Source organism: Bison bison, unplaced genomic scaffold (assembly GCF_000754665.1).
Source record: "Bison bison bison isolate TAMUID 2011002044 unplaced genomic scaffold, Bison_UMD1.0 scf7180017864317, whole genome shotgun sequence".
NCBI classification, from domain to species: Eukaryota; Metazoa; Chordata; class Mammalia; order Artiodactyla; family Bovidae; genus Bison; species Bison bison.
The window spans coordinates 723,582-739,444 of NW_011494889.1; positions in this window are offsets into that span (position 1 = coordinate 723,582).

The following is a 15,863-nucleotide window of genomic DNA, read 5'->3' on the forward strand; positions in this document are numbered from 1 at the left end:
GGACCCTCATCCATTACTAAACCAAGTTTCAGAACACAAAATGTAGGCTATCTTTATTAAGATTTTGATATTCTTTTATAGGTATTTATAGCTTCCAGGACTATAGATCTTAAGAAAGTATGCTGGTAGGTGACATGTGAAGTGAAGTGAAAGTCTCTCAATCGTGTTTGACTCTTTGCGACCCCATGGACTATATGGTCCATGGAATTCTCCAGGCCAGAATACTGGAGTGGGTAGCTGTTCCCTTCTCCAGGGGATCTTCCCAACCCAGGGATCAAACCCAGGTCTCCCACATTGCAGGCAGATTCTTTACCAACTGAGCCACCAGGGGATTCTCCAGGCAAGAATACTGGAGTGGGTTGCCATGCCCTCCTCCAGGGGATCTCCCAACCCAGGGATTAAACCCAGGTCTCCAGCACTGCAGGCAGATTCTTTACCATCTGAGCCACCAGGGAAGCCCCAGTAGGTGACATACTGACATACTTAACTCTAAAATATGAGTAGCTTAATTCTTTAGCCAATCCTTTGGTCCTCTTGGAGCAAACTAGTACCTAAAATGAATGAGCCACTGGGTTAGGGCTTGTGGGATATTTTACAGTGTATCTCACTGCACAGAAAATTTAAGGTTGGCAGGTGACCTAGTGTCAATCTAGTTCATTCCATGACCAATTTATATTAACACCAGAGTCATTGGATTAGATAGTGAATGCTCTAAGTTCTTAAATGCTTGACCCATGTCCACAAATTTTGGGACTTCCAAGACTCCCATTAACAGAATTTTATTCACACAAGACCTCACACTGGACCCAGTTAAGCTTAAATCAGAACCAATCCAATCTCAGACCCAGTTTGATTTTTAAATTGGACCCAATCTATTCCCAGACCCAGTTCGGTTTTTAAGTCAGACCTAGTCCTATTCCACTGGTAAATACCAGCAGTTCCCAGTGTAAAATCTGAACAGTAGGAGAAAGAACTGAACCAGCAAGCCCTAAAATAATGGGGATTGCTGACTGATTCCAAACAAGCAGGTAACTGCAGTTCCCAAGCTGGAATCTGGGGATCTAGGGTCAAAGCCAAGGCCGGGGTTTCCAAACAAATAGGGAACTGTGGAAAGCCAATTAGATCAGGAGCTCAGTGCAAAGAGACCAGAGCTCAAGAAATGAAAGGAATGTGCCCACATTGCTCTGAAACAGTGAGAAAAGCAGAGAATGCAAAGGGGTCATAGGATACCACACATCTGTTTCTCATTTTCCCCAAATGCTTTCAGAAGTTCACTTCAGATCCCACCATTGCCACTAAATCTGCTTTTAGAAATTCAGCTGAGTAAATCTGAAGGTCTCATTGGCTTTATTCAGTGATTTATGAGTCAGGCAATATTCCATCTAGCAAGGAGAAAAGTGCTCCAAGCAGTTGTATAACTTGGAAGGTATTTATAGACAGAAAGATGACGGGACAAGAAAGGGTCAATTAAGCAGAAGGAACTATACTCAGTGCTCTGTGATGATCTAAAGGGAAAGAGATCAAAAAAAGAGGGGATAAGTTGCTGCTGTTGTTCAGTTGCTCAGCTGTGTCTGACTCTTTGCAACCCCATGGACTGCAGCACACCAGGCTTCCCTGTCCTTCACTATCTCCCAGAGCTTGCTCAAACTCATGTCCACTGAGTCAATGATGCCATCCAACCATCTCATCCTCTGTTGTCCCCTTCTTCTCCTACCCCAATCTTTCCCAGCATCAGGGTCTTTTCCCAGTGAATCGGCTCTTATCAGGTGGCCAACGTATTGGAGCTTCAGCATCTGTCCTTCCAATGAATATTCAGGGTTGATTTACTTAAAGATTGACTGGTTTGATCTCCTTGCAGTTCCAGAGACTCTCAAGAGTCTTCTCTAGCACCACAGTTTGAAGGCATCAATTCCTCAGTCCTCAGCTTTCTTTATGGTCCAACTCTCATATCTATACATGACTACCGGAAAAACCATAGCTTTGAATATACAGACCTTTGTTGGAAAAGTGATGTCTCTGCTTTTTAAAATGCTATCTAAGTTTGTCATAGCTTTTCTTTCAAGGGGCAGGCATCTTTTAATTTCATGGCTGCAGTCACTGTCCAGTAATTTTGGAACCCAAGAAAATAAAGTCTGTCACTGTTTCCTTTGTTTCCCCATCTATTTGTCATGAAGCGATGGAACCAGATGCCATGACCTTAGTTTTTTGAATGTTGAGTTTCAAGCCAGCTTTTTCACTCTCCTCTTTCACCTTCATCAAGAGGCTCTCTAGTTCCTCTCCCATTTCTGCCATTAGGGTGGTGTCATCTATGTATCTGAGGTCATTGATATTTCTCCCGGCAATCTTGATTCTAGCTTGTGCTTCTAGCCCAGTATTTTCACAGGATGTTCTCTGCATATGTTAAATAAGAGCTGGGTCTGACTCTTTGCAACCCTATAGACTGTAGCCTGCCATTCTCCTCTGTCCATGGGATTCTCCAAGCAAGAATACTGGTGTGAGTTGTGCATGCCCTTCTCCAGGGTATCTTCCCCAACCCATGGGTCAAACCCTCATCTCTGCTACATCTCCTGCATTGGCAGGCAGGTTCTTTACCAGTAGCATCACCTGGGATCTCACATGTACACGTATAGCTGATTCACTTTGCTGTTCAGTAGAAACTGACACAACATTGTAAAGCACTAGATTCCAATAAACTTTAAAAAAATAAAAAACAATTTTAAAAGAGTGGATTATTCCAAGCCAGGAAATCATTATTTCAAGCAAGGAAATAATCTTCCTTAGGAGAAGGAAGAGGAGGACAGATTATCTCTCTAGTGGTAGTCAGGACATTCCAGACTGATTGGTTTAAAATTCACTCCTGGGTTAATATTGTAGGTTTTAAGATTTTTTTTAAATTTTATTTTATTTTTAAACTTTACATAATTGTATTAGTTTTGCCAAATATCAAAATGAATCCACCACAGGTATACATGTGTTCCCCATCCTGAACCCTCCTCCCTCCTCCCTCCCCATACCACCCCTCTGGGTCGTCCCAGTGCACTAGCCCCAAGCATCCAGTATCGTGCATCGAACCTGGATTGGCATCTCGTTTCATACATGATATTTTACATGTTTCAATGCCATTCTCCCAAATCTTCCCAACCCTGTGTACGAGACAGCAAAAGAGACACTGATGTATAGAACAGTCTTATGGACTCTGTGGGAGAGGGAGAGGTTTTAAGATTTAAAACCATGTCCCACAACTTACTATCTGTGTAAGCTCAAGCAAATTATTTAACTTCTCTTAAACATAAATTCCCAAATCTATAAAAATCTAGATAATACTACGTACCACTCAGGGGCATTTTGAGGTTTAAATGAAAAAAAATGGAAAGAGATACACAAAATGACTCATCCAGTAAGTATTATCTAGCCTCTGTAACTTGAATGTAGTAGCCATGGTAGTGAGATGGAATTCCTCTTACCAAGACTAATCTAGGTGTTACCACTGCTGAGTATCTCACCTATCAATCACAGATTTTGATGCTAAGGTCTAGATGTGCCAGCTCTCAAGGAGTCCAGCCAGCCAATTTTTGGCAAGTCAACTACATTGAACTCCTTCTAAACTGGAAAAGACGGAGCTATCATTCTCAATAGGGTTGACCCAAGGCGCAGGTATGCATTTGCCTTTCCTGCCCACAGCACCTCAGTCATGACACTCTCCAGGGGCTCACAGACTATCTGCTTTACCATTGTATGATACCAGATAACAACGCCTCAGCCCAAGAGACTGATGGCAGAAACTTCTTACGTATTCCTTTTAACTCACTGAAGTGTAAGAAAGTCATTCTGGCTTATTTGACTTGAACTTTATGCTAACTAGAACAGCATGCCTTATGGTCTGTTTATTATGCATTGTATGCTTTAACTGTTAAAAAAACAGTGTATTCACCAGATTGTTTAGAATGTTCATGTTGGGTTGACTCCTGGCCCCACTTTCTGATGCTGACTGCCAGTACTTCTTGGAAAATGAGGTTCCCTTCACAGACACCAAGGTCATGCTGACTCATGTGTATGTGCTAATCTGTCTTCTAAACTCTTAAAGAACTGTACCTCTGTCATGTTTGATGTTTGGTTTTTGTTCTGACGGACCATACAACGGTGGTTCACATGTCCAAAATGAAGCAAGGAATGTGCCAAAAAGAACAAGGAAAATAAAGAGACATGGAAAGGTATATAAAACACTGAGAAATCTGTAAAGAATGTTCTATTTACACCCTCCAACTCCAAAGAGAGGATCTAGGCAAAAGGCTGTCCATTATCCAAGTTCCATCCCCCATGGCCAGTCCAAACACTTTCCTTCTATTCACAGTTGTAAACCACCAGCTGTGATCTTAAGAAATCTGAAAAGGCTGAGAAAAGAAACTATACTGTGTGTCTCCACTTCAGTGAAGGGTTAGCAAGATCTGGGCAATCTGAACTCAGCTGGACCTTTAGCCCTTAAAAAGACATTCCAATGAATAAAATCCCAGCGGCTGCTAGAGGCATTTCCATTCTGTGTGTCTTTGGCACAGGCATCAAAGTGACTCCAAGATGAAGTGAACATAGCTGCTATACAAGGTCAACCACTTCCTCTTTATCTTTGACTAAAAGAGACCCTGTTTGCTATTACTTATGTCAACCTCATATTCTTACTGGCACCCTCTTGACAGCATCAAGATTTCAGACATCCCAAGACAAAGCAGGTAAACCTAAAGCAATCAGAGACAACATATTTCAGTTCAGGGCTCTTTGGAACTACCCTGTTACCTGAAAGACCCTCCTAATTTGTGTGACAGCTGGTGAGCCCCCTTACCCAGCACCTAAGAAACATACAATTCTTCTCTTTGGCTCTCTCTCTCATCCCCTGCTCCCCTCTCTCCAGTATTATTGATGGATTTGCACTGACTTATACACATTCTCTCCCTCACCATCCCCTCATCTCATCCCTCACCAAGGGATACAGATGTGATCCATGGGTTGGGAAGAGTCCCTGGAGCAGGAAATGGCAACCCGCTCCAGTATTCTTGCCTGGAAAAGTCCAGGGACAAGAGACAAAATTCCATGGAGGAGCCTGGCAGGCTACCGTCCGTGGGGCCACAAAGAGTTAGACATGACTAAGCTACTGAGCACACACGTACATGCACATATATTCAGACATTTAGGTAACAATAAAATAATAGAATATCTTCCACTCAGCATGTTTACTTACCACTTGTATACTTTTCCAAAACAGAACCAATTTGATTTATTTTACAGATATTTTTGTTATATAAGAGGAGACTTCATATGAGACTCATCAGTTACAGTCCTCAAAGTTGATGTCAGAGTAGAAAACTTAAAAGAGACTATTTCAGCTATGAGAAATCTAAATAAAATACCCAAAAGGAAATTGTTCTGAAAAGTACTATTTTGAGTGGGAATTATTAGAAATAAAACACTTTAGAAAATAACCAAAACCATGGGTGCAGCTGTGACTTTGGAAGCAAAGTGAAGCCGATGACCACATGCATCACGTGGGCTGTGCTGACCCCTTAGCATCCTCAGGTCTGCTCCCCAGGGACCAAAGCCACTGGCTGACTCAGGCCCCACCTCCTGGTTCTCATGGCACCCCTCTACTTCCTGTTCTAAAGTCAGGACATTCTTATCCAGAGGAGGACAGGGTGTGATAGCAAAGTTGTGTGGTCTCTGGACAAACAACACAGATATATTGGCCATTCCTTATCTTCCTTCTGAGCTAGACGTTGCCCTGAAGTGTGTGTATGTGTGTGTGTGAGTCCTGGCTGAAGTTTACCTTCCCCCTTAATGTTTGCTGCCGGCCCACTTCCAGCCACAGAGGTGGAACTAGCTTTCCTCTTCTCTAAGAAGACACCAAATACAAGAATGGACACACAATTCTTTGACTTGATTTTTTGCTGAATTTGCAAGTGACGATCATCCATATAGTATCCAGTTGAAATAGTAAAGTCACCAATGATGAGAGGCAAAAATGGCCCAGATGGAAAATTCCTCTGATTTTTAGCTTGATAAATATAGCGCAAACAGATCAGTTTCTCGGGAGACATCTGAAAGTTGCAAGTCTGAGCTATCCAGATAAACACCCCCAATAGCAGGCAATGCCCCCAGAATATCAAAACTCACTTCCTTTGGTAAGCAGCTTTTCTAGGCCAGAATTCAGGGCGTAAAGAAGCAGGAGCTACCAGTCTAGCCCATGGCTTCCTGGTGGAGAAGAAAAAACTGCAATATTACTGTGGTCACAGGGAGGCTTGGGGATCAAAAATAAACACAGATATGGATGATTCCTATGATTTTTTTTTACATGAAGGAGAATCACTCTATTTAATTTAATTGAGATTAAACAGGAACTGTAATGCAACTGTTTTTTGTTTCGTTTTTCTAATAGGCAAACAGCCTTTTCCCTCTTGGTTTTAAAAAGGATGCACTGTGGAGTATTCAAACAATGCAAGGTTTAAAAGAAATGAAAATCACCTGGAGATCCGCCCCCAGTGATGACCCATTCTGTCTTGGTGGGAACATCTTTCCAGACATCTTGTCATAAAATTTTACCCATGTATACCCACCCCCCACACATAGATGTGCATGCACATACACAAACACACACACACATATGTGTAGACACACATAGACACATACATGCACAAGCACACATACACGCATGCACACATATACACACCTTAAATAACTGGGCACATATTCACAAGCTAGCTTACAGTCTATCTTATCAGCACCTTGTGTGTGTGTAAAATCAAGCACCTTAAATCATATATCATAAATATGGACATGTAGTGTCTGCATTTTATTTCTTTATCCATATGTACTACAATTTAGCCAATCCCTGAATACTGGTAAAACTAGTTTTGTTTTTTATATATTTCAAACAGTCTTCTAAAAAACGCCATCTTTAAACACTTATTCAAATATTTTCTTGGGAAAATGGGAAAATTCCTATGAAATTGGGACATTTCTTTGGAATTGGGAGGTTAAAGGGTAGCCCAATTTTTTAAAATCTTGGTACATAGTGCCAAAGTGGAGATGAACTGGGACATCAGGAGATCGTTGACCTTGAACTTTCCCTCCCAATCTGAGGAAGCTCTACACAAAACCTCTCCTTAGGGTCTGTCCCTACACGGACATCAAAGTCATGCCCAAGTTTCTACCTGTGTCCCTGCTAGGTTGGAGAGCAGGTCTCACTGGAGAGAAGGCATAAAATTCTCATAAAACTCTCTTGAGCCCCTTCTGCTCCATGGTGAGGATGGACCCTGGCTGGGAGCTCTGCACATCTCCCTGCACCCAGACAACGGCTCCTGCCAAACTGGATACCCATTACTATGTGCGTCCTGTGCTCCAAGTTAGCAGATCTGTGTAAAGACTGAAGGCAAGAATTTGTAGTAAAAGATCGGGAGTTTTCCTCTTGCTTTGGGGCAGATCAGTGGGTCTCAACTGGGGAAGGGAGGGGGTGATTTTGCCCACCCCCCTCAGGGAAGATTTAGCAATGTCTAAAGATATTTTGGGCTTCCCTGGTGGCTCAAACGGTAAAGAATCTGCCTGCAGTGCAGGAGACCCAGGTTCAGTCCCTGGGTCAGGAAGATCCCCTGGAGAAGGGCATGGCTACCCACTCTAGAATTTTGCCTGGAGAATTCCATAGATGGAGGAGACTGGCGGGCTATACAGTCCATGGGGTCGCAAAGAGTCGGACACGACTGAGCGACTAACACTTTCACTTTCCAAGACATTTTAGGTCGCCACAGCTGTGGGTGTGTGCTGCTGGCATCTGGTGGATACAGACCAGGGATGCTGTTAAGCATACTACTGTGCCCAGGCCAGCCTCCCACCACAAAGAAGTATCTGACCCCAAATCTCAGTAGTGCTCAGGCTGAGAAACCCTGTGTAGATAATGCATTCTTCTCTACTTTGTGGTTTTAGCTCATTCACTACCCTAAATTTCAGAGGGGAAGAACTGCAAATTTTCAGATATCTTTACCCCTCGTATATATGTATTTTTAAGTAAAAATATTGCTTCTTCATCTAATATTTTAACACCTTCTCCATTTTCTGGCTTTCCTTGTCCAGAATCCAAGACCCACAAGGTTCTAGAGCCCTAGAGTTCAAACCTGCTCTACCCAAAGTTGGGCCACCCATGAAACCCAAACAGCATTGACATAGACAAGCCTGATTTGATGTTTTCCTTCAATCCTTTTGTTTTAAATTAACTCATATAATTAACAGAACACGTAGACCTGTTCCTTCTTTTCTGCCCACGGAGTGGTTTTCATCTCATTCATATCATTTTAATATGCTGTCACTTCAGCACAAATCACTTGATGTGATGATAAGCCCCTTTGGCCTGAAGCAGGGTGGGGAAGCATTTTCCTTGTGAGGGGAGTAGCTCTTCTCTAAACAAGAGAATTCTACATGCTATCCCATTCTCTCCACCACTCTTTTAGATTTACAAGAGCAAGATGCAAGGCATTCTAAAGCCCTGAGCAGGGTCACTGGACACATCTCATTGCTTAGATGACTACCTGAGAAGAATCATACTTTATCCAGACTTGGATCCCTGTCAAGCCTTCCTTGGGGCCCATTACTCAGTAAGCCCTGAGTTAGTGTTACTGACCAAAAACAGAGTCCCTCAGAGGCAATGAGCCGTGAGTGAAAATTCTGAGGTCGACAGAAATGGTTCCTATGATAACAGAGCCTCTGTAACGATTCCCTGGTGCCCCAGGGTGGTGGTCAGGAACCATTAAAAGGATCTACCATTCATAGACGGCAACTTCACTGCAATGGTAAATTGAGTCCACAGCCCACACACAAGTGCACACATATATACACCCCCAACCTCCCCACTGTGGAAAAGCAGCCTTGCTTGATTTATTTCCCTGTCACCAAAATTTTTCATCCATAGCAGACAAAAGAAATAGCCAAGTTCTATCCAGGCACAAGACAAGAAATGCCTTTTTTCTCTTTGCACATCAAGTTAAAAACGATTGCTTGTGGAGCAAAGCTGAGGACTGCAGAACAAAGGCAATGAAATCTAGCTCACGTTGGTGCTCTGGCAAGATACTGAGACTCACTGGAACTGAAGGCTTTGTGAACCTTTGAAGGAGAAACACCGCTTCAGAAATACAGTAGCCACAAAATCGCTTTTAATGCAGTTGCATGGGGCCTTTAGGACAAAACAGGTGTGCACCTGTCTCCCCTATAGGACCTGGCCCAGTGTTTTGACACAAGTTCTCAGTAAATTATTATTGGGCGGATTGCTCACATCAGAAAGCCCCATCATCTTGCTGTCATCTAGATCCTGGCTACTTAAAATGCAGTCTTCCAACTCACAGCAGCATCCAGGCAGCTTGTTAACAATGCAGAATCAGGCTACTCCCCAAAGCCACCTATAGAATCTGAATTTTCACAAGATCCCAGGTGATGCATATGCTTATTACGAGTTTCATAATCAATGCTGTGAACACTCTCCCGACAAAACGTAGAAACTCTGCCCCAGGATGACGGAGAGTGTATCCAGTCAATCAATCAGCCAAATACTGCCTGACAGTCTGCTCTGGGCATGATCCCAATGAGGTGGCCAAAGCAGAATCTGAACACTAGAATACTAACACAACAGAATGAGAGTTTGGCAGTAGTTCCCTGGAAGACATGGGACACACCACAAAGGGGCCAATGAGAGAGGAAACTTGGGCCACAATGAGATTTGTCTCTAAAGGAGCCCTGGGAGTCAGAAATATATTAGTACAGCAATGATTATGCCTTCAGCCTCGGCAGACCTTCCCAAAGTGCTTCCCCTAATAAGGGAGCAGGCAGATCTGAATGAAGATGTTAAATTAGAGATTACATGAAATAAGCTAGCAGTGCATGAGAGTGGAGCAAAAACAGGAGAAAACAGGAGACAGAGGCTTGTCCCTAGCCATGACTTTAGTAACCAGTCTCAGGGCTGCCAGAGGCAATCTTCATCAACAGTCGTGAGTGAGTGAATGAGTGGCTTCTGCCGCCCTTGTGATTCTGCTCCAGCTGCAGTCCTAATGCCTCTTGGGATTTAGTCTTAAAGTCAAAGAAAGAAACATCCTGAATGAAACAAAAATTTGTTCCCTGGCCTCTAAGTTCAGCAATGGCTGATAGACAGGAGACAGGAGTAAGACAGCAAGTTACTTCCTTCACCCCGCACCACTCCCACTCCTTGCTCTGGGTCTGGCAGGAGGCTGAATCGGTCCCTGGGGGATATTTGGCCAAGTGCAGAGACATTTGGGTTTCATAACTAGTTGCGTGGTTACTACTGACACATCCTTGGTAGAAGCCAGGTGTGCTGCACAAGGAGTTCAGCCCAGTGCTCTGCGATGACCTAGAGGGGTGGGAGGGGATGAGGGGAGGTTCGAGAGGAAGGGAATATATATGCGTATGTAGCTGATTCACTTCATTGTACAGCAGAAACTAACACAACTTGTAAAGCAATTACAGTCCAATTTTTTTTTTTTTAAAGATCCTACAATGGACAAGATAGCCTCCACAACACAGAATTCTCTGACCCGAAATGCTGACACTGCCAAGGATGAGACACTCCGCTCTATGGCAACAGCCCTGTGGGGGCGCTTCCTGCAAGACTGTCTTCAGGTGACAGATTCCTGCTGTTGTTCTTCCTATGGGCCTCAACTTTGGGGGTTTCTTTAATCTACTGGCCCCCTGAAGTCAGCACCAACATTCAGTTCAGTTCAGTTCAGTCGCTTAGTCGTGTCCGACTCTTTGTGACCCCATGAATTGCAGCACGCCAGGCCTTCCTGTCCATCACCAACTCCTGGAGTTCACCCAAACTCATGTCCATCGAGTCGGTGATGCCATCCAGCCACCTCATCCTCTGTCATCCCCTTCTCCTCCTGCCCCCAATCCCTCCCACCAACATTACACCCTCCTCAAATATTCTCAGCCACATGAATCTTTTGATTGCTTCCCAGACCCTTTGTTGAACTCAGCTACTTCATGATACTGTTTATAGAAATAGGTTTGTTTAGCTGACTCACAGGCCAAATGCTGAGATGCCAAGGTTTACAGCAGAGAAAGAGTTTATTCACAGGGCATCCAAGTGAGGAGATGAGAGAAAGAAAAGAAAGAAAGAAAGTGAAGTCGCTCAGTCATGTCTGACTTTTTGAGACCCCATGGACTGTAGCCTACCAGGCTCCTTCATCCATGGGATTTTCCAGGCAAGAGTAATGGAGTGGGTTGCCATTTCCTTCTTCAGGGGATCTTCCCAACCCAGGGATTGAACCCGGGTCTCCCACATTGCAGGCAGATGCTTTTACCATCTGAGCCACCAGGGAAACCAAGGGAGGAGATGAGAGAAAAGACTTCAAATCCACTTTTCCAAAGGTAAAGGGTTGGGATATTTAGAGGATAAAGAAGCTAGTGGACTAAGGCATGGGAGAAGATGATTGGAGTTAGGGAAATAGTAAGGTCATCAGTGTACCATGAGGGCATATCTGAGTTATCTTCTTCTTCACTGACACATGTTCAAAAACAGAAGTGCTTGGCAAGATCTGAGGGTGGAGTTTGGGGCCCGATATGACATCAAAAAGTCACTCATCAGCCATCCATGCAGGCCGTTTTAGGGTTGGTTGTCCCATCCAGTGTTAGCCAGCTCAAACTGTGACTCTAAGTTAACTTAAGCCTCAGTTACTATAGTGACCCCTACATCAGAGGCACTGTCTATCAGAGGTGATTAAAAAGCCTTGTAATATATTACCTAGGCTATGTGAAGCTTGGAGGGTATGCAATTAAAGAGAGAAAAAAAAAAAAAAAAAAACTAAAGCAAGCTTAATCAGTAAAGGCAGTTTACAAATGGAAAGGTTTTAACAAGCTGTTCCTTTATCTGTTGTTCTGTAAAGCAGTCTCAAGAATCTCTGCTGATCACCAGCCTGTGTTAACCCTGTGGGGGACAGTTTGAATACATCTGCTTCAGCATGCATGTTCTTTGGCCAAGCAGCCTGTTGGGCCTTAAACTGCCACTAGCCCCCGCATGCAAGCTCATGCCCTAGAGAGCAGCCACAGAGTCACAAGCAAATGTAAGTTCTGATGATTTCCCAACAGGCTGTGAAGTCAAAATGCCATGTGCCATATCCATAAGCAAAGGACGTTGCAGCCATCAAGCCATCATATTAGAGCTGACCCTCTACCCTGAGGGAACGCAGAATAGAGGCAGGATTTGCCCCCACCCATGGCACCCCACTCCAGTACTCTTGTCTGGAAAGTCCCATGGATGGAGGAGCCTAGTAGGCTGCAGTCCATGGGGTCACTAAGAGTCGGACACGACTGAGCAACTTCACTTTCACTTTTCACTTTCATGCATTGGAGAAGGAAACGGCAACCCACTCCAGTGTTCTTGCCTGGAGAATCCCTGGGACGGAGGAGCTTTGTGGGCTGCCGTCTATGGGGTCACACAGAGTCGGACACGACTGAAGCGACTTAGCAGCATCTATTAATAGCAGTCAGCCACGGCAGCCACCTCCCGATGGTGCTCCCAGAGGAGACTCAGGATGAGAAAATGCAGGATCCCACCCACTCCATAGCTGACATGCATATCAAAGGGAAGATTTCAATGAGCCCAGAATTTGTATCCTCCCATATGTAGAGAAGTGCTAATCTTCTTCCCTTGAGATGTCTGGTCTTCTTTAATTAGCAGTAATCTTTTGATGTTTCAACTGCCTGGTCTCTGTTGCAAAGATTCCTATAACTCCTGGCTTCCAACCTAGCCCCCTTGCCTCTTTGGAGCAGCCTCAGAATCAGCATCTCTGAGATGCTGTGTCCTGGGCTTAAATTCTCAGTCTTGTCCACTGAATAAAGCATAGCTCTGAACTTCCAAGTTTTGCATTTTTTTTCCATCAACAAGCCTTGTGACCAACAGTTTCTCCTCCTCAGGGCCTTCCCCTTGTGGGACCCTTAGATAAGACACCCACCTCCCACACAAAACCTGCAACATGCCAGCTCTTTTGGTTTGAATTGACCAATTCAGCCTTACTGAATCCACTGGGAATCCCAAAGCACTCTACCCACAGACCCTAATAAAGGCATGTGGCCAGGGCCTGCCTGTCTCTCTGACTGTACCCTGCCTTGCCCTCCCTATGGCTCCTTAAGGCTTATTTGAAGCACCTCCTCTAGGACCTGTGAGTAACAACCCTCTCTGTTTCAATTCTTTTGTGATCTTTTGTCGAACAGTGACTCACAGTTAACACCCCAAATGCTAATTTTTTTTACTTTATTTTTTTAACTTTTTATTTTATATTGGAGTATAGTTGATTAACAATGCTGTGTTAATTTCAGGTGTGTTGCAAAGTGATTCAGTTGTACATATACATGTATCTGAAGTGAAGTGAAAGGCGCTTAGTCGTGTCCAACTCGGCAACCTCAAGGACTGCAGTCTCCCAGGCTCTTCGGTCCATGGGGATTCTCTAAGCAAGAATCCTAGAGTATGTAGCCATTCCCTTCTCCAGGGGATCTTCCTGACCCAGGGATCAAACCTGGGTCTCCCACATTGTAGGCAGATTCTTTGCCATCTGAGCCACCAGGGAAACCCTGATGCATCTATTCTCTTTCAAATTTGTTTCCCATTTAGGTTGCTACTTAAGCAGAGTTCCCTGTTCTATATAGCACTGGTCCTTGTCGGTTATCCATTTTAAATATAGTTGTGTGTACATGTCCATCCCAAACTTCCTAACTCTCCCTTCCCCTCACCCTTCCCCTCTGGTAACCACAAGTTCATTCTCTCAGTCTGTAAGTCTGTTTCTGTTAACAAATGCTAATTTAACAAAGTCATAATATCCCAGCTGGTACAAAGAAAGCTCAGTAATGAGAAAAATAATACCAAGATTTGTCCTGGGGCAGTAATTCTTAATTGATGATCCAGTCAAAGTCTAGGAAAAGAGTGAATAAAGTCTGGAAGCAGGTGGGGCAGCCTTGGAGAATCCAGCCCCAACATAGGAGAGGGCAGGGCAGGCTGAGTGGGATAGAAGTGCCCTTCCCAACCTCAGTAAAGCAGATTCAGCTTGATGAACTAATAATGAACTACTAAGATCAAAGTGGTGGCCTCTTCCACTTGCATAAGCACTTTCCAAGGATGCCAGAGGGGCCCTAATAATGTCCTTACATAGTTGTATATGTTTGTTAAATTCTCAAAACTGAGATGTTTTAACTGCAATGGGTTAAGAATACAGCCTCTTTCCACACCAACCTGCTTACCAATGCAGGAGTCACAGATGATACGGGTTCAATTCCCGGGTCAGAAAGATCCCCTGGAGGAGGAAATGGCAACCCACTCCAGTATTCTTGTCTGGGAAACACCATGGGCAGAGGAGCCTGGAGGGCTACAGGCCATGGGGTCACAAAGAGTCAGACACAACTAAGCAACTGAGTACTCATGCACTCTTTCCACACCAACTTTCCCTCCAACACAACCCACTCCAGTATTCTTACCTGGAGAATTCCCATGGACAGAGGAACCTGGTCGGCTACAGTCCACAGGGTTGCAAAGAGTCAGTCACGACTGAGTGACTAAGCACAGCACAGCAAGGTGGCATTAGAGGAGACAGCTAAACCAAAGCTGAATTGGTAATACATGTAATTTGGGTTTAGTGGGATGTATTTATGCTATTCACCATCATTTTGAGATATGCTAAAGTTATTGCTAGCCGTCCATGTGTAAAAATGACTTTCAGGAGTAATTATATCATCCCCTGGAAGAATTCATTGAACATTGTGACACAGAGGGGTGGGTCCAGAAGTCATATATTGTGGTAGGAACCTGTGCAACAATGGTGCAGACACAGTGGAGGAGAAACAAGTCTTGAAAGGCACACAGACAGAAGCTAGTCTGGAAAATTCTTCCAATCATCAAATGGGGAAAGTGTTAAAGATGTTCATTCTCTTCATCCTCTGATCAAAATAAAAGTTCTCTCTTTCAAGAATATATTCAATACTTTGGAGTACAAAATTATAAATGTACCATAGATTTTTTTTCCCTTCTTTTTGGAGAAGGAGAACATCAGGTTTGATTTCTGATTGTACTAGTCCCCTCAGCCGCTTTGTGAGAACGCAAATTACACAAATGTGTGTGTACTAGCCTTGAAGATAAGGGTTACAAACATGAATCTAGAGCCTACTGAAACTGACCAGAACTCTGCTCCCCCTAAAACCCACCTATGTCTCTTTTTTTTTTTTTTTTTAGAGCAAAAGCAGTTTATTTTTTTTTTCTTTTTTTATGTTTCAATGCCATTCTCCCAAATCTTCCCACCCTCTCCCTCTCCCACAGAGTCCATAAGACTGTTCTATACATCAGTGTCTCTTTTGCTGTCTCGTATACAGGGTTATCGTTACCATCTTTCTAAATTCCATATATATGCGTTAGTATACTGTATTGGTGTTTTTCCTTCTGGCTTACTTCACTCTGTATAATAGGCTCCAGTTTCATCCACCTCATTAGGACTGATTCAAATGTATTCTTTTTAATGGCTGAGTAATCCTCCATTGTGTATATGTACCATAGCTTTCTTATCCATTCATCTGCTGATGGGCATCTAGGTTGCTTCCATGTCCTGGCTATTATAAACAGTGCTGCGATGAACATTGGGGTACACGTGTCTCTTTCCCTTCTGGTTTCCTCGGTGTGTATGCCCAGCAGTGGGATTGCTGGATCATAAGGCAGTTCTATTTCCAGTTTTTTAAGGAATCTCCACATTGTTCTCCATAGTGGCTGTACTAGTTTGCATTCCCACCAACAGTGTAAGAGGGTTCCCTTTTCTCCACACCCTCTCCAGCATTTATTACTTGTAGACTTT